Below are 19,159 nucleotides of genomic sequence, written 5' to 3'. Positions count from 1 at the left end.
AAACGCACATCGGGCAGACCGGCGGCCACCACAGGACCGACAAGAAAACATAGGAACAGAAAGACGGCAAAGAAGAACCACACAAACGGTATTAAAATCGACAAGATCGCGCGCCAAGAAGTGCATGGGATGCGTGTGCGTGAACCGGTGCGTGTGCGGTGCGTGTCGGCGTAACTGTTTCGCGAGGAGCGCTTGCTCCTAACGCACCTTCGCGGGCCCAGACGTCGACCATGTTCTTCGCGGTTCACCTTTTTTGCGTATCCGCGGGCTCCGCCGGACCCTAGCTTCACGCTCGCTTTCGTTCTCCGAGCGTGGCCAACCCGCGAGCACCCGGATCGAAAGCCCCAAGAAGAGGCCCCCGAAAAGCGCATCCAGGCACAAGTCCAGGCGCGTCAAGATTGTTGCCGATTCCCAGCCCCCGCCGGGAGGTACCGCTACGATCACGTAGATCACGTTGATGATGAGGAAATTGATTTTTCCTTTTTCTGTTTTTTTGTTTCGCTCCGACCATTTTTAATTCGTTTTCTCCATCCGTCAGCTGCCGGGTCCAATATGTGCGCGGCGGCGATGCCGTGGTGAGCTTCGGACCTGGGAACCTGAAGCCGTATGGTCCACAGGTTGATAGAAATGTTGAAAACATTGTTGGAAACGGCGCATTAAAACGGGCAACAAATGAGTAATTTATCAAACGCCACAACGCCGCGTCGTGGAATCACGTGGAACCGGGGACTTTGTGTCTTTTTATCTGTGGAATGCGCAGCAAACGGCTTGAGTCGTACGAAGAGTTGTGTGGATCAGTTGGAAGTTCCAATTCCAATGTTCACAAGTTTTTTTATACAGGGTGGTCAAAAATGCGTGCAATTTTTAATTTAGTTATTTAAAAAAAACGGTTGAATATTTTTCGATGCTTAAATTTTTTTATTTCAAAAGTTTTTAATTACATGTATGTATAAAATACTATTTCGGTTGCATAAAATTGAGAAATATGGAAAATTTATTTCCAAAGGCGTAGGTCGTCAATTCATTCGTCAAAAGCACATTTCATTGAAGCTCATTTCCACCTCGGTGGAATATTTTACGCCGCATCTTCCGACAGCGAATAATCAGCAGGAATGGTGTTGTGAATTGGCCTCCAAGAAGTTGCGATTTGACCCCATTGGACCTTTGGGTTGCGGTGAAACATAAATGTTATGCAAAGAAACCAGCAACTATTGACAACCTCAAGACCCAAATTTATGTTGCTGTTGCCAAAATAGGACCAGATACAATCGAAAATTTACTTAAAAGTAAGTCGACCGAATGAGCTACTGCCAAGCCAATCGTGGTGAATATTAGACCAAAATTGTTTTTCATAAAAAAATATTGAAGAACCAAGCTTTCAAGTAAAAGTTCAAGCATCGAAAAATATTTTTAAATAACCAAATGAAAAAGTGCACCCATTTTTGACCCTGTAGATAGTATTGTTGTTTATAAAAAAAATATGGCGAATTGAATTTGGTTCGCACAGAGTTGCGGTGGCAAAACAAACAGAACACAAAAAGATGGCAGCGCGCTTCCGAGGACACCCAGCAATCGCGAGCCGCGGGAACTTGTTATCGGTGCAGTGCCAGCATATCGCAATGTAAACATGTGTCGCCGCTGCTGCTGCAGCGTGCTGCAAACATTGACGTCATCAACTTCGAAGAAGCCCCCATTGGGGCGGTGGTGGTGAGAGAATTGCGCAGCCCGTTCCCGGCTGCGGCGTGTGACATCATTACCGAGAAAATCGTGTGGCCACGGGCGTGAGTCACGCTTACCGGAACTACCAATCATGCTCGAGCTCGTGCGCGAAACCACTCCGCTACAAATTAGTTGGCATTAGTCACAAACGGTTCTCGTCTGACAAATAAAGTACCCGTCCCCGTCTTGCGCCGAGTAGTCATAGACCAGGGCCAGGGCAGAGTCCACAACGAACTGGACCAACTGAATTCCCTGCCCGCCCGTTACTCGGTGCGATTGGGTTGATAAATACCCGTGAAAGTGTTACACGGGTGTTCGGCAGGGCGTAAGCCAACCGGCCACGATAGCTAATCGCGTTTCCGTGGATACTGTTCCGGGAACCACGCGAAACGCAATTAATCATCCATCGGTGAACCGATTCTCCGGCTCTCCCGGGGCACGGCCATTTGGGACACCCTTTTCGGGTGTCGAGCTGTGGAGCTGGAGCGACAATCTTCCGACGTCCCGATAGCGGACGGTGGTGTTTATTTGAGCGTGTGCTTGAAATTCAACTAGTGTGGACATTGGAGCCAAAGGCGATCGTAGAATCGCGTCAACCTTTAGTTTGACTATTTTTAAGGCTCTGTTTTAGATAGATCATCGAGCGAAATAAAACTCAAACTACATGATGAATTTAAGCTGTTTTTGCAGTCAAGATCTTGACCTCCCGTATTGACTCGCCGACTCATCATTGTCGAACGTATAACAAATTTTCGTCAGTTATTCACTTCATTATGACTGTTTGTTTCATGTATTTTTTAATATACCGTTTATCAGGTTCTGCGTTCGTTTCGTCTATTGTGATTAGTTGGGCCAATTGATCTACGTTCTGTAAGTTGTCAATCAATCAGGCTAAGTTGCCTTAATAAACAAAAAAAACAATGAAAAAATTTAAAAAATTAATAAAAAAAACAAAAAATTAATAACAAAATAAAAAGATATAAAATGAATAAAAGATAAATAAAAAGATAAATAAATAAATAAATAAAAATTGTCTGCCAAAATGCTTTATAATGGAACATTCTAGACGAAACGAAACAACGTTACCATGTTGATCTACATATTTTGCATATATCGTTACACGCTGTCGAAATGCCCACTGAACCAATGAATAGTACCACGTAATAGGTAAGTAATTTGCAATGGGTTAACAAGTAGGATATAAATAAAAATTAAAGGTAGAAGCGAAGAGTGATAAAATGTTATTGATGAAAGCATCTGAAAAAGGCCCACCAAAAAAAAGAAAATATGAAACCAAACGAAATAATCTCTTTTCTGTCGGAAATGAAGGACGCTGGTTCAAACAAGTAGCAAAACTGCTAAACAGAGAAAGCCTTCGAACAGTAATAAAAACTACTGGCACTCGTTTGGATGGAATAAATTAAAAATTGAACAACGAGCACCTTAAGAAACGCCGCGGCTTAGCAACTAGCCGCCGCTGGAACCATACGATCGCGCGCAGATCGCGCGGAAACGCGGTTCCGTTATCGTGGTGTGTGTGCGCGGCCGTGGCACATAAATTTCCGGTCAAAGCAAATAATTATTTTCTGGGAAAACTAATCAATGCACCCACAGCCCGCCAGCAACGGTGGGGTTTTAATTTATTCTAGGCTCCATCGGCCCATCGGTTACAAACGGATTTTTCAACCCCGAAAAGTCGGAAGCATTTGGTTGGCCACTTACTTACCACCCGTCCCGCTTGCGACCGCCACCGTGCCATCCCAAGCCGTACCCCGCCGCCGTCACCGGAACCGGGTGTGTTTCAGTATTTCACAATCATCTGTAAATAGATATAAAAATATTATAGTTCGAGAAAGCTTCAAATGGAGCGCTCAGTTGCGGCTAATGGTTGAATTTATCATTGAAGCGTTGCAACCACACGCTGTTTGTGTTCGTGTTCGTGTCCCTGTGTGTGTGTCTCGGTTCCTCCTGCCGGCCGCCCGGCCGCCATCTTCGGCCCGGAATTTAAGATCATTGAATTTAATACACGTAACCGCGTAACGAACCGGAACCGTTTTCCAGCTCCGGCCCGGACTTTCCGTGGCCACTCGTCGCTCGGGGTGCGTTTAGAAGATTGTTATTTTTGTTGCCGCTGTAGAAGGGTGTTCCCTTTTTTGCCCTCCCTACCCAGCCACCTACCCGCCGCCACCGATGGGCATCCGAAAGTCGCTCGGTGCCAATTAATAGTTTCCCCACGAGCACGGCCCGGCGTTCAGGGTTCGGTTCCCGGTGGACATGGGTCGAGTCCGTGGCCGCCAAGACGCGGCCCCGTCGTCCGCGTATCATAAACGAATAAACAATCGCAACACTCGTGCCCGAGCGCGATCGCCGTAATCGGAATCGGAACCGGCCCCGGGCTCGTAAACAGTAACACTTTATCGTCGGTAGCCGGTGCGCCGGTACAAATAAAGTCATTTTTCGATGCTTGGTCCGAAGAGCCCACGGGCGGAGTAGGCCAGGAGGGGGGATGACCGACTATCGTTCGAGCGATCGACTTGCCCGGCGACCGCGTCGTCGGGACGCTGGTTAAGATTAAGACATTAGTCGGCGATAGGGTTGATGGTGGCGATCGTGTAAATAGAGAAAATCTCCGTTCCACCCTATTTGTTCGGAGATAAGGTTCGGTTATGTTTGCATTTGTAATGCCGGCACCACCGGTGGCGCAAGTGGCAGTTAGCAAGCAGTTTAGCGTTATTTAATGACCCCATCAGCGATCAGCCCAGTACCTGTTTCTGTTTAGTTTGAGTTGGGTTTGGAACGCACAATTTAATATTAACATGTAACTGGGTATCTTGTAGATGTCAACAAACATAAGGGCCAGGAACGCATGTTAAACGTGTTCGCAGCAAAAAGCGAAAGCGTTTGAATCTTCTTTTGAACAGTTTTTTATTACTGATCCTTTTTATTTATATAAACAATTTTTCCAACAGGTTTTCACAAAATTGACATCTTAGGCTAAACTCTCATCTTTAGCTAAAATGTACCGAAATCCATTAAAAAAATCAGATATAATATAAAAAATATCGAAAACTATCCACGAAAAACGACAAGAACTTTTAAATGTTTTTAGTTTGTTGTTGAAACCAAAACAGTAAAATATACTGCTTTTGTAATAAATGAAAAGTAAATCAATAAATAAAAAGTATAACAAAGCGCTTTAAAATAAAAAAATAGATTGTTGTCTTACGCAGTAATGTACTTAAAAAATCAAGTTCTAAGTCTTGCAAAACATAGTTAGAGTAATCCAACAACATGTTCTTCCATTTCTTGTTGATCGTTACAACCCAAAAGTCCAATTCCAAAGTCATTCAGAAAACTTTGAAAGAAAACCCGGAGGAATCCACATTACCCGTTGCCTGTAGGAGAACCTGTTTCGAGTCTCATGTAATAGTTCGTGCCTTGGGCTCGCATTTGCTGCACGTGTTGATTGAAGATTTGTCAAAAGATGAAGTCAATGCAAGATTTGTTCACCTCCGCCTCATCAATCTCCATCAGCAGCCACCCCACGGCCCACCAACAAGCGGCCAACGCCACGCCAGAGCCGCCGATTGCAATGAGTAATTTATGGGAAAACCCTTCTCCTGAGCGGCCATAGTCCGGCGACGGTGGCGTCGTCACAAATTCCGGTCTCGGTGGTGGTGTAGCAGGTCCGTGCGATCCGATCGGTTTTTGGCACTCGATCCGGCCGACCTGCCGGCCGTTCCGACGTGCCGGGTCGTCCAGACCACCTTCAAACGTCTGGCGCTGCCATCGAAGCTGCACGCGGACCGTGAACGGGCGCCAAATAGGTCACCCGCCGTCCCACCACAGCCAGTTGGGGCAGTTGCGGCCTCCCCGTAGATTCGATGTGAAGGCCAATTCAATGTGACGCCGCCGACGGAAACCTGATCGTGGCCCTCCGCCCAAGGCGTAGGCGCAGAGACGTAGGACTGTGTGTCTGTCTTGATCGCCAATTGCCATCTCTCCGTCGGCCGGCCGGGCAGCCCCAAATCCCATTCATAAAACGTACCGCCCCCGAGGGAGGGGGCCTTCCTTCTGCCGGATCCAGGCCAGCCCCGGGCGGACCGGGCAGCGGTGGGATCGATGGTCAGAAAGCAGGCCAAATGGCACCAGATGTCGACCGCAATCCGTCGTCGTCGTCGTCGTGGTCGCCGTGGACCGTGAGTGGAATTTATGAATGAAAGCTGCTAAAAATAGCGCCCCAAGGAACAGATCTTGGCGTAAGACACAGGGACGGCCACCCAGCACGGCAGGATCGGGAGCATGATGATTATTTTAAACACGGCATGGAGCACTTGCGCACGTGGGTGGATCGGTGCACTTTGCCCATTTGCCCACACCAGCACTGACGGCCAGATCCGATTGGATCCGGGTTGTCCGAAAACGGGACGGACTCCTTCGTGGTTAGCCCTCTGCAAGTCGATGGAGTGGAGAGGAAATACTTTACCGATGGACATCCGGCTTGATCGATATTCGGGGCGGATCAGTATCGAGGTTAGTGGAATGTCAGACGAAAATAATCTCGCCACGTTCTCCACGTGGGTCCCTGTCCCTGGTCTATTGGTGATAAATTAAGCCGATAATCGAGCTAATTCGTATATTATTATCCCTTGTTCTACGAGAATTCGTTTCCTCCAAAGAAAGATAGAAATTTAATAAAATATTCCAAGAGTTACTAAAGAATAACAAAAGAGGATCTGTCCAAGAGTGATCTTCTCAAGACTACCACGCCGAAGCTGACCAAGGTTGCTACATTTCAGGGTCGGCATTGTAACCTGCCTGGATGCTCTCAAATCTTGTTAGATTGTTAAGGTTGTTTTGTTTCTAGTTCCAGAATCTAATTAGGTTCGGCCATGCTAAAGTACAAATTCCGATTCTTCAAGGCTGTAAGATTGGTAGAGTTTATTACTAAAATAGGGAGAAATAGGCTACACTTTATGTCAACGCATAATTTCCGACTAATGTAATTTTGTGAACGATGCTACAATTGGCGGCACAACATCAACGCTGTAAAGACGGCGTTATTCGCGTCCAGACCCCACCAATCATGTTAATTCTGTGGCTAGTTAAAGTTGTATAAAAATGTGTCAAAGCAATTGACATTTATGGCGGAGGTGTCAAAAGTCACACAGCGCTAAACGTTAATTGTGTGTCTTGTTTAAATACCTTCAGCTTCAATTCGAAGAAGGCAAGACCGGAAACCATCAGGCGCTGATCATTGCGGCTGGAGCAGAAAAATAGGCCCAGATTGGCAATCATCCCCGGGACACCAATCTGCTGCCGCCGGCGACGACGGGTTTTGCAAGCAATTTGGCAAATCCATCCCCATTTATGGGGCCTTACTTAGTGCGCCCGTCGACACGGACCAATTCTTGGGGCGTGGGGAACGATGGCCGGAACCGCAGGGGGTGGGGCGGGGGAACCGCGAAGCAACGAATCGACCCCCACACACATCCGGAGCAGCGGCCGAACACCGGGGATGACGCATCCGCGGCATTCGAATGGCCCCATGACGTAAGTGTAAAGTGTGCCTTGGCGCGGCCGCGGCCTACGTAATCAGACGGCCCCAGCTGACCCAGACACAAACACACAGGCACACGCGGACTGACTGATCCCAGCATTCATGTAGCAGCAGGTCACGCAACGAAATTCACGCCTCGCCCACATCGCGCCTGACACCGGAGCCAGAGTCGCGTAGAACCGCCGCCGGGGGGCGCTGTACGTCAGCCCTGCAATCCTGGGCCGGTGGAGGAGCTGGGCAGGCACGAGGTTGGCGACAGCCAGCCAGCCACAGGCAGCAACTGGGGCACCGGCGAGCAAATGGAACGGAACCGAAGCGAAATCGATACGAGTGTCGCTCTGACGGCAACGACGCAGCAGCGAGGCTCCGGAAGGCTCTTACGTCAAAGGCCGAGCCCGAAGAAGCCACAGAAAACTGGCTCCACTCGGCCAGCGGTGGCGGCGGCAGCAGTGTGTGGGAAACAGCCAGTTCGATTACCATGTAACGTCGGTCCGAGAAAGGCTGGCGGAAGGTTCCCGTGTGCCGGAGACGTGGGATGTACTGCCGACGGCCCGCGGATGCCGTGTGCGTCAACGGTGAGTGCATAACGGCGACACGTGCAGCCGCCGGGAAACATACGGTTGTTTGTGAGTGGTCCACATTTCGATTTTATCGCCCCCCCGATTGATCTAAGAGAAGCCCATTATGTCGCGCAATTATTATAAAAGTTATTTGATTAGCAGGGAAACTGTTGCAAAGTAAATTGTCTTTGATACCTGAACTTGGAGAATAGGTTTGACGCATTAAAATGGCTCGTCGACTTGCTACCTTTCACTTGGCCCACGGTTTCTGGGACGCCAGAAAGGTTTGCGGTTCAGGATATTTTTTTATGCTTGGTATCTTGAGAAGAGATGTTTGTGAGTGCCTTATGTGTCGTTTGCATCCGGAGAGACAATTGTAGGATTTTGCATCACATTTTCGGTATCATTCCGCGATCATTTCGCTGCAAGCTCCATTCATTCAACTCCAAGGGCTATTCATTCAACTCAAGCCAGACTATTCCGTGGACACTGGTTAGAGTCGATAATGGAGATAAAAGCCACTGCGAAGAATGTATCGAAGATGTTATTGTTGAATTTTTGTTTGTGGATTACATGAAACATGGTAAAACAATAAATTTTGATTATTGTTATTAAATTAAATGATTATTAAATTTTGATGATTATTGAAGAACAAATCCTGTTTTATCATTCATGGAGTTTCAATGGCCAGAATCCATGAATTAAAATTCGAATTGTTGGAGCATCCACCAGGTATTCCCAGCATCCATCCAGATATTTGCCAGAGTTGCTCCTAGCGACTTCCATCTGTTTCCAGACCTTAATTTATTCATGCGTGGAAAGCGATTTTCATCAAATGATGATGTTGTAACAAGTTATATTTTGTAAAACTTTCAAATTCTTCTTTCAGGGATGGAATTCATAAATTGGAATTTCCGTTATTTTTGTCTACAGTACTAAGCACGGATTCACTGACTTAAGCTATTCAGGATTAGGTAATGTGAAGTGTCAACTCGATAATGTGCTCTTTTACTAAGTTGTAACAAAGGAACGTCTGCCGAGAGCATGCTGTAGAATTTGTTGTTAAATTAAGTAAAAGTTATCACAAAAATAAAACCATTTGAATTAAGCTAATAAACGCATTGGCAGGCCATACAAAGGCGATCGACGTTTAATGAGCTCGAAAGACGAACCTGACACATTCTGGATGCAAATTAACTAGACCCAACTAGGTCCATCTGAGGTCTGACCTCAAGTCACAAGAGCAATAGCAAAGCTTTGTTACTTTAGTCCGTGTTCAGAGTTGCAGGCAGAAATCCACGTTAATTTGTTGCTTCACCACCAAGAGCACCACCAGAGTTAACGAGGTTTTCGGATGTTTCTAGGGCCCGGAATTTCGTTCGCACGAATTCGGTCTAGGCTAGGCCAGGAATTGCGCGTGGGCTGCGCGTGGGTAGCTGATGCGATCGGGCGCGCTTCGACGGCATTGAAGAGTAACGTTCGAATGCACTTTCTAGTCGCCACATAAATATCCACTAATCCACGGCTGAACGGCTGCCACTCACCGACGCGCGATCGATGATGGTGAAAAGTGGTGCTGGAAATCCGGTACCAATTGTTTAAGCCGGCGGATCATCCGAAGATGATCCGAAAGCTCCCCGAAAACCCATGGCGAGGCCGGCCCATGTCGCCGTCACGGGTGAACGAGCAACACGCTTCACAGCTGGATTCATTAGATAAATCAAGGTAATTGGGCCTTCCGTGAAAAAGTTGCACGCTTTCGGACACGGCGGTTGGTAGTTCGTGGCGTTCGGCTTGACTTTGCAGCCCACGTGTGTTTCACTAGAAAGCAGTGAAGGTGCAAATTTTAAGCTCAAAATTATTAGCTCAAATTTTAAGCTCAAAAATTTACATTGGGTAGAATAAAGTTTGGCATCGACAACGGTGTTGGCTTTGAGGTGTCCGGAACCTCCTCAGACCTACATTGTCTCGTATTCTTCAATAACTTGGAACAGACCAAAGTGACAAATGCAGTTGGCACTCCACTAGTAGACTAGTAATATATGAAACAATCAGACATTCAGTTTCGTACAAATAGACTGCGACCAATACGACTCCCGGGGCTGTTGCGGTAAGTTGCATGTGGTCTTCATGGGACAGCTTCATCACGAGAGACCCTTCCAGGGCTTCCACTTTTACCGGAGTGTATGCAAACAAGCAAACAAGGATCATCGTGGAATGGGTGCCCTGGCTGGCTGGCTGGCTGGCTGACTGTTCTATATTGATTCGCCCCCGGGGCGGGTGCATCCCACGGTGCAACATAGTCAACATAGAGTGTGTATGCATTAGCAACGGTCATCGGACTTCTTTCTCGTTTCGCTCGCCAAGTCTTCGCCAGGCAGGCAGGCAGGCAGAGGGATGTGGTCGCATTCCAAGCCATCCCGGGGAAAGGGGGAATCGTGACTTTTATGCCCTACGCCGGTTACGCGGCCATCGACTACCAGCTATTGCGCCCGACGGCGTGAAGTGCCCGGACGGCCTTAAGCCTCGGCCCAATATCTCGAGGCACGGCTCGAGTACCAAGTGGCTGTGGGCTCAACACCCGGCCCGGCTCCGGCCGGCTTGTGTGTGGGATTTCCGGATGAAAAATTCGCGAAAAGTTGACTGACCAGATCCGGTTGGATTCAGGTGGGGCTGGTGGTGGATGGATGGATGGATGGATTTCGCGAACCTCGCTAACGGGATGACAGATTCGAGCCGGGCTTACGGGCCACTTCTGCCACGGGGCCATTGAACCGCGCGGCTCTCTCGAGATGATCGAGAGATCCCGTGCGTTGCCCATACGAGCGAAAGGCAATGCGGCAGAACGAAAAAGACGGAGAGAGAGAGAGGGAGAGAGCTAAAGAAAGGAGGGAAGCGATAGAGAGAAGAAGAGCGAACAGCGAAATTGTAACGCCTCTGACGTCAGATGTTAATGGGGAACAAGACAGGAATGTAGTCGGCCGGCCAAATGTGCCGGCCAGCCAATAAAAGCTTCCCACAGGACCAGGTGGATTCCAGGTTAAAAAGTGAAGATGTTAAGCAATTGCCTGCCGGTGTAGCTTTTCTGTTAGATCGTGGTCTATCGCTAGAGCATAACTGAACGCCTGTAAGCTATGCTTGAACTATTTAAATCTTAATGCTTTATACTGGAATCCATGGATTCCGTGGGCACACAGCAATAAACAGTGCAACCATCGAGCGGAAAGACATGGTAACCAACAACCGGTATCTTCGACCGGGAGTGAGTAGGTGCAAACATGCCACACGACTCCGAGTCCGACTCCGATGCCTGGAGGGCTCCCGTGAGAAGGGCATACTGGCGACACTTTGCTATCCTCCCCGGCTTCGGGTTCCTCGGCTGTAATGCTCTCAGGTGCTGGTGCACCATGCAAACCATTCGGATTGGATTGGGAGGCCTTCTCAAGCCGGGCGGGTGGCAAGAATTTCAACTATGCCAGTACAGTTACTCCCCCCCGGACAGGGCTAGAGTCAATTTTGCTTCCTACGTCAACGTACCATTCATCATCATCATCATCGATTCATATTGTGCTGCCATTCTGCGGTGCGGTGTGTGGTCTTGTTTCGCTATTTTTGCATCGCGGCTTCTGCCGTGGATTGTTTGCGATTTCCACCAGAACTGATCGTGAAACATTCGTACAATTTATGGCAGCAGAGTTCGGCAGACGATCGATGGAAACGGAATGCACTGAGCAGCAGCCTACATGAAGAGCAATAAAGCTTGTAATCAATAGTGAGCGTTAGTTGAATTCAAATCCGGTCAAAATTCAGCAATCAAAATTGATGCACTTTCAAAAGATATATGGGGGGGATCCATCAAGTTCAAGTTAGGATTTCAAAAACTTTGACATTTACGAAATGGGACGCCAAACGCTTGCAGAAAATGGGGTAATATTAAAAACTTATTTCCAAAGAGGCGAATCTTCAACTTAAACTCTACTAGACTTTAAAAGGAAAGGCCATTTCCACCTTCGGTGGAAGCCAATGCACCGCCAACGAGGGGCTGCTTGGTGCGGATGTTGGTCTGGTGGGCCATCATCGGCCCATTTTGCATCGGTCGTTGGCGTACGCTTCCGAGAAATGTTTGATGGCTGATTGGTTCTTCGGGAAAATTGATACTGATTGATAAATTGATACAATCACAATCAATATTTTGCACCCCATCTTCGGAATACAAGCATCATTTAGGAAGCTATTAATGACTTAATTAGTGTTATTATTAGCCTGTTAAATTAAAACGAGTATTAAGATTACAGACCACGAAACAGGATGTAGGATGCTGACTGGTTTCGTATCTTATTTCCAAAGACGCCTAAAACTAGGCCACATGCATTGCAAAGCAGTGTTCCCATTCTTGTGATGTTCCCCTGTTACTTCGGAACCTTGCGATTTCACACGAGAAGGCGCAAACGTGGCACAGAAGCTCATACCGGCCTGCTATAGAGTTTCCAGAGAGAGCCCGCTCGCTGATGCATATCCGACAGGCAGACCCAGGCCCGTAGCGAAATCCAAAATTGGCAAACCAATAGCCACCGGGTTCGCGAATTTCGGCCTCAGATTTGGGAGTGGGGGAACCACAAGCAGGCTAGAAGCGAACCGCTCCACGGTCAGCATTTTAATTGACTCACTTTGCCCCTATCTTATCGTTCTCGCTCGCGCACACCTGTACAAATTGCGGCGGTGGCCGTCGTCGAGGCCGTCCCGCTCTGGCCCCGGCGGTCCCGCGGTCGCGGCGTTTCGCTGATTGACGCACGAGGCTCGGCGAGGCGCGTGGCGCGGTGCGCGTGGAGCGATCTTGAGAATCTTGAGAGTGTTGCGTAGTTGCTGCGCAAATTCGCAAACGCCAGGCTCGCGCGCGCGCGCCGTCCGCGAAAAAAAGGTTCTGGTTCGGAAATGAGAACGGCCACGACGACTCTCTAAGCTCTGCTAGCTCCTCTAGCCGCACAGGTTTTCGGGCAAGAAGAAGGGCTGCCCGGCCCGGCACACAACAATAAGAGGCTGCTGACCTTCACCTCGCGCGCGCAAATGGGAAAAAATTGCACGCGAACATTGACGCGCCTTGATCTTTTTCTTGGCGTCTTCTTCATTGCCCCTACCGGGTGGGGAGCCGTTTTGGGCCACACGAGTTTGGGCGGCCGCCGTGAAGGGAACCTACCGACCACCCCGCCGGGGCGAGAGAGAGAGAGAGCACGGACTAAACTGGAGAATGAGATGGTGAATGGTGGGCCAAGGACTGTAAGCCGGAGAGAGAGAGAGAGAGAGAGAGCGAGAGAACCCGAGAGGAACAGGTAACGGCCAATCAAAACCGTCAAATTGGCTTTCGGAATGAGCTTTCCGAAATGTGGCCCGGTGCCGGGGAGAGCTTCCGAAACCGGAGTTGGGAAACTTTCGCCCCCGGTGCTCGGAGCCGGCGGCTGCCAGTGGAGGGGTGAAGCGCGCCACGGAACACAAGAGGCGGAAGTCGTTGGCCGTGGTTAGCCTTGAAAATTGGCGAATTTTACTACCCAGTGATTCATGTCGGTCATCGCGACGGCAGCGCGATGACTGACGGACTGAGGGCCGGGCCGCGCGAGGGCTGCGGAGGCGGAAAATGGAAAATCCCAAGTGCAGCCCGACGACGACGACGACGACGACGACGCTGGCCGACGTGCGAAAATGAACGGAAGCCATGGAGATTGGCGAAACGGAGAGGCAGCAAAGATGAAGCGTGGCACGGTTTAAAGCCTGCCCGGACCTGCGGAACCCGGAGCGGACGAAGCGAACCTTAAATCAATTTAGGCCTACGGAGAGTGCAAACATTCGGTCGCGGTCCAGAACACCCTCCGAGAGCTGCCCGTTGCTCGGGAACTTCCGACTGAGAGACGGAGCTAAGCTTCGTCGACGTGCGATTTCGTTTTGGATGGTGGATTAGGTTGACTAGCGATCGCGTCGCCGGAATATATTTTCAACATCGCCCCGAATCTGTGGCCGTGGCTCGTCCGTAGATCAGATTGGGTGGGTTTCCATGCGCCAGATCGAACCCCGGACGAGAGTGCGTCAAGAGTGAGTGTTGCATTTTAATTCACAGATAATTACTAATTAATCCAGAATAATTTGTTTAAGTAGTCGCTCGTTGTCGTCTACATGGACTTGGAATTTAACATAGTAACATAAAAATAAAAACCGATCACTCGGACGGATCCTGCGGACGTGTTCCAGCCCCAAAGTAAAAGGGTGGCTAAAACGTACTCCATTATTTTTGGGTGAAATTAAAAACTTTTTGTATGATGTATCCGTTTCGTTGTAAAATTTGTTGCCATTTTAGAAGTAGCTTCATAACGCCTCTGTTATAGAGGTCTTGATCGTTACTAGCGACAAACTCAAGCACTCTATTTTCGCAATCCTTTGATTAAAACTGTTTGATGATTGATCTTTAGCTCCTGAATGATTACTAACATATCAACTTTGATTATTTCTGTGATTTTATCGACATTTTCAACGAAACCAACGGGTTACTAGCTGTTAGAGTATCGACACCATAAACGCTTAAATTTTCGCTCGCTCTTCGCTCTTCAGCTTAAATTTTCGTAATTTTCAAAGAAAAATTGTAAAATTTCTTCCAAAAAAGAACTTCTGTAAATTACTGTAAAAAAACTGCCGAAATTTCTCTTAGTTGACTTCCATTCTTAACAATCTGAAACTCGCAAACGAATGGAACAAACAAAAAACAGTGAAAGAATTTTTGTAAATATGAAGATTTCAAACCAGCATAAACTTGAAACTGTGTGATCGATACTTTATCTTTATGGATCACTAAAGAAAATAATGAATTACTTTTTAGTAAGCCTTATATGACTGTCAAAATCACGTGTAGCTGTCAACAAACCGAACATGTGCGGACACCATTTTGCTTTTATTGCTATTTGAAGAAGAGCGTTATTTCGGCTACATATTTCAGATAGAACAGAGCCATATTAAACACCAATTTGTAGTTCACTAAACTTGGTGTACGGTCAGAGTTCAAACTGAGGTCTTCGGCAGAGAAATCGATTGATCGAGGCAAACGGATGATCTACGAATGAACCATGAAAAAATAAATTAATTGTAAACATTGTACAATTCTGCAAGGTGAGCCTCACCAGCCGGTCGAAAACCATCCATGATCTTCAATGTCACAGCTGTACATGTATCTGCCACGAAACTTAATTGCGACCAGCGAGTGTGACTGAAGTATTATATTTCTCGTGTCGTTTTCGGCCAATCGATCACTAGACTCCTACGAAGGCCTACGAGTGTGACGGTTTGGCCTCGGATTCTACATTTTATAATCGATGAACCGCCAAATAAAGGAAGAAGATGTTGAAGCGACTCATCATACTTTCAACCAATATACTTGATCGATGGCGTGGCGTGCTCGCTCTTGTAAGTGTTTACAAGCTGTGACATATTGGGGTTGGGTTTGCAACATTAAAACTAAATGCTCACAGCCGGCAAGCCTTGGCTTAATAACAATTTTATGCAATAAAGTGTTTTATGCGTGGATCACCAGCACGATCGCCTACACAGTAAGCATTTGTAAAAGGGCTCCCATCAGGGTCGTGTATTGAGAGTCTTGGGGTGAAGGTCATCACTTCGCGAGCACCGGTAGCCTTTCCGTTGGCCTCACTTCCGCAAGTTCAACGGCAGGCACGTGGAAGAACCATTGGGCCCTTTTACAATTGGCAAAACGCATTCGCGGATCGCGGATCGCGACCTGATCACTATGATTTACGGAGCGGCAGAGGCCCCGTTTGCCCGCTATAGAGTCCGCTCATGCGGCCCACGATCCGCGCGATGTGCAAATACACGGCAAATGAAGCAAAGCGCCGAAAACGGAGATCGGCCGCAGATCGTTCACCTCTCCCGCGTTATGCTGCTGCTGCTGCTGGGCTGGCGCTGAGGCCATCAACGTCTTTTTCGAGGCTGGCATGTTAGGAGCAGCCACCACCACCACCACCGCGGGCAGCCGACCCACGAACCAGCCAGCATCGGCTCGCCCAGAACGTGGGCCCTCTCGAGCCGTGGCTTAAGTATAGTAATTAGATGTTGCTGATTTTTTGCTGCTCCCTCTCGGCAGCTGCCACTGGTGCTGCCGGCCAGGGTTTCAGCGTTTGTGGTTCAGAGATTTGCCTGTGCGGATTCCTTCGTCTTGTTCCTTTTTCGTTGGTTTTGGTTTTGAAACCACTTCGCGTGAAGCTGCGCACTCACACAGTGACGGGCGGCGGGCACATAAATCAACAAATGCGCTTGGCTGCCGGGAGCGCGTGGTGTGCATGGATTTTATGTCTTATTCACATCTTTGTCCGCGTGGCCCGCGAAGTCCACGCGATCGCGGCCCCTGGTTTTGACCTTACGCGTGGATTGCGCGCTGGAGCCACATTTTGGGCGATGGGGCCCGCCGGTTCTCGGGTGCACTTTACGAACCCTGTCGATATCGAGGTTTTCTCGGGCTTTAGGTGGATGCTGCAACAGGCGTTGTTATCCTGAGGAGGCTGCATTCGACATGAATCAGCTCCACGCGACATTGAGTTAACACCTAATAGACACATAACATATTACGAAGCTGTCTGTCAGTCTTACTCTTCTGTCCGGGGGCTTCGATTCTTATGTCGCCCAATCGTCTTGCCCTTTTTGGATTCTTCGCACAAACAAATAAGCTGATGGTTGTTGTGGTTTGTGGAGTAACAGCCATAAGATTATTGTTGGTATGCTTTTAAGAACAGAATCCGGGTTAGCACCTACTCGTAGCTACGTTCCGAACAGAGTGCGCTGCTACGAGCCTAATTTTTTTAAATTATATTTGTACACTCTTCATATGAACGTATGTAAAGATTCATTTCAATCGATCGCTGAATTTTTTTTACAAGCCATTTAGTATCGACGTGTTACAGTATTTTTTACAACGGAAAAAATAAAGTATCGTGCAGAGATTTAAATTGAAATTTTTGCAAGGTTTAAAAGCAAAGGACATTTAAGAACGAATGTTGAAAGTGTATAAGGACTCTTCGGCTTCAATTAGAAAATAAAAACGGGGGTTTCCGAGTTTAAACATTGTCGTACTAGCCTTCAAGACGATCCATGTCGAAAACGTCAAAAAACATACACAACACCTGAAATCGTAGAAAAATACAGGATATTGTGTTGGAAAATCGGCCAATGGCTGAAAGAGATCTAGTATAAGACTGAATATTAAAGTGTTTTTCGAACTACAAAATGGTGTTCTTCTTGAACAGCTTAGTACTTCAATAGTGTTCCACTCAAGTTGATGTGTTGTTCGAACGCTGCCATCTTTCGCTTGAAATCCGACGGACTCGGGCAGTCTAAATGCATTCGGGCAGTTGCATTTACTTCCTATGGCAATTGATTCACATTGTCTACCGAGTCTGGGATGCTCCACTACCGAAGGTTCTGCAACGTCTGTAACTCATAATTACAAGTCGTAGCATCCGGTAACTAACATCCTTCCTAAGTAGCGCTAATTTCAATCCACATTTTTGGTCGAAACGGTCCCATTTTACTACTTTTGAGTGTCGAGAACTCAACGATCCATTTTTGGTCACTCGTACACCGCATATAAAAAGCGCCATAAGCGTGGGCTCATTTCGTACCGAAAAACCAAAAGGGTAAACTACGTAGGGCACGAGCAAAAGAAAGCGAGAAACGGCGTCCAATGTAGACATCAGATGGTCCGTACTTTTAAATCGACGGTTTGGTGTGTAACTGTTTACAACAACAGACGCCGCGTATTTGCATTTCCAATTGGCCACCGGCTAACCGGAGGCCCTGGTTTGATGATCGCTCGATGGCCGGACAATGTAGCGCAACACATTTGTCAGGTCGTGTCAGGACATTGACAAATCGGTTGAAAACGGAACACGGACACCGGACGGCGACGGCGATGGCGCCATCCCCATGTACTGCTCTTCTGGTGCACTCGGTCAGGGTCGCAGCGAATTCCGTTGCGGCCTGCCGCGTCTCTCGGGTAGGCTGCCATTTTCGGAACTGTGTGAGCCTGGCCATGGCTGAGAGCGAAAACCGGCACATATGGCCGGGTGGGCACAATCTGCCCGGGCTCGAATTGAGTGCAATAGGTCAGGCCCAGCAGCAGCTGTTATGCATCGGCCCGTGTGCGCTGCACTTGGGGCTGGGCAATGCATTTTTTGAGAGTAAGGCCTTCGCCCCGGCCTGGATTGAGCTTGGGCTGGGCTGGGCTGGGCTGGGCAGGGTGCTCACACCCTTTAACCCTCAGACCGTCGCGGAGTCGCGCGTCCGATTACCATTGCGTTGGCCACGCGGCCCATTCTGGGACCTCCGTCGGGCCGTCAACGGGCGGCTCTTTAATCGACAGCGCACCCGCTATCCTTGGACCCGATTTCGACACTCCACAACCAATTCACGGCCACGGCGATCGGTGTCGGGGCTTGCGGTGTGCTTTTGTAACGAACTCAAGACTCCTCACCATCTGCATACGATCGATGGTCTTCAAGATGTAAGTCCGCGGCTACCAGGGTCCGCGATAAACGCAAAAGCTCGTTGGCGTATAAATTTAGTATTTTAGGTGGGAACAACCCACCCAAAACCAACACTTCAATCGAACGCGACATGAGAACTGATTACTTTAAGGCTGAGAATCGCTGAATTAAATTGGTTACTTTGAATCAGCAAACCGGGACTAGACCTCAGGAAGCCTAAGCCAAGCCTAACAGCATCATTTTCTTCTTCCGCTCTCTATGTCCAAATGATCGCTTCTAATAGAAAGAAAGAGTATTTTGCTTCGAAGCATACATCTAGGGGGGGTCTTTTAATGCCCAGCCCTTGTCACCACGTCTGACGTCCGGGAGTGCCCATTTCTCATGCCGGGCTCGGGGGTTTTTGTTTTCAGATTGGTTTTGCGCCACAGTGCCACAGGGTGCCAGGCTATCAGCATCATGTAGTGGAGCTATATTTATCCGATTGTCTCTCTCTTTCGCCGGCAGTGGCTTTTATGGCCCCGTTTTAAGCGTCTTGTAATTTTAGCTTCTCTCCTGTGATGATAAAATTTAATGATAATTCACTTTTACGTCATGCATCGCCTTCCGCTGTCCGCTGCTGGCTGGTGCCGTACGTCATCGCACTGATTGTAGAGTAATTTTAGACAGACTTTTCCGCTGTTCATCTGATGGAAGTTTCGACACAACGGCACTTCGCTAAAGGGCCGTCGTGTCGCAAATGGCAGAATGGCAGCTGTGAGTGGTTACAGAGTACATCGCACTGGCTACTATTA

This window comes from Anopheles bellator, chromosome 2 (assembly GCF_943735745.2).
Source record: "Anopheles bellator chromosome 2, idAnoBellAS_SP24_06.2, whole genome shotgun sequence".
NCBI lineage: Eukaryota > Metazoa > Arthropoda > Insecta > Diptera > Culicidae > Anopheles > Anopheles bellator.
Note: the sequence above shows the minus strand (reverse complement) of the source record.